The sequence below is a fragment of the Rhincodon typus genome, chromosome 50, assembly GCF_021869965.1.
Source record: "Rhincodon typus isolate 14 chromosome 50, sRhiTyp1.1, whole genome shotgun sequence".
In the NCBI taxonomy this organism is placed as follows: domain Eukaryota; kingdom Metazoa; phylum Chordata; class Chondrichthyes; order Orectolobiformes; family Rhincodontidae; genus Rhincodon; species Rhincodon typus.
Genome location: NC_063381.1, coordinates 2,973,478 through 2,974,720, shown reverse-complemented (window position 1 = coordinate 2,974,720; position 1,243 = coordinate 2,973,478).

Genomic DNA, 1,243 nt, shown 5'->3' with positions numbered 1-1,243 from the left:
GAGGCAGCTGCTCTGTTGGCTGAAGGATTTGACAAAAGACTGTACGCACAAAGCACTTCCAGTTGACATTTCTGAGGCCCAGAATTTTCCGTTCATGACTCAGATGCTTGTCAATTGAGGGCTTATGTATCATTCTGGTTACTACAGAGTATGATCTCGTCTGACATTATCAAGGAGTTGCTGCGTTGCTGGTTATATGATGCAGTGAGATTCAGAAATGGATATTAGAAAGCCTGTGGCATTATTCAAAGAAAGAATGCCTTCCTCTTTGTACAGCCCAATATTTCAATAATGGTGAACGGATATTTTTCAGGCTGGGAAGCAGGCTTGTAGTGGAATTCTACAAGGACTGCTACTGGGACGTTTGTCGTTCCTGATAGATAATTAATTATCTTGATCGTGGTGTGCAGGGGACAATTTCCAAGTTTGCAGATGCCATTAAACTTGAGAATTGTAAATTGTGAGAAGAACAGTGTGGAACTCCAAAAGTGCATTGAAAAGTTGGTGGAGTGGACAAACAGGTGGAAAATGAGGTACAATGCAGAGAAGTGTAAGGTGATGCGCTTTGTCTTTTAAGTAATTATCCTACCAATGTTAAATAGGAGGATGGACGTGCACAGTTGAAATGATGGTAGCAGTACAGCTGGAGAGAGCAATAAATAAAGCATACAGCCTTTGTTAATACGGGGATAGAGTATACTAGAAAGAAGTTGATGATATTGAAATTCTGCAAGGTCAGTTAAATCTCAGCTGGAATATTGTGTGCAGTTGTGGCCTGCACATTATAGGAAAAAGGCAAATGCATTGATGTGTTGATTATTACTAGAATGGTTCCAGGTAGGAAAAGCTTCAGCTGTAAAAATAGATTGAAGAGTTTGGGACTGTTCTCTCTCAACAGCAGGCTGAGAGGAGATGGAATTGAGGTTTTTTGAAATCGTGAGTGGACTAAACAGAGTAGATAGGGAGAAGATGTCCCTGCTCGTAGAAGAGCTTTATCACACAGTGTGTAGTTAGGTCAAGGAGTGCACTGCTGTAAATGTGATGAATGAGGTTCAATGGAGACGTACAGAGGGCATTGAATGAAAATGGTGTGCAGATGACAGGCGGAAAATGGATTTGCATGAGATGATAGAGACAACTCATTATGATGGGCCAAATAGCCTCCTTCCACTTCTGTAATTTTGCGATTTAATGTATCCAAAACTTACCTGAAATTTATTACAGACACCAATAAAGCAGCACT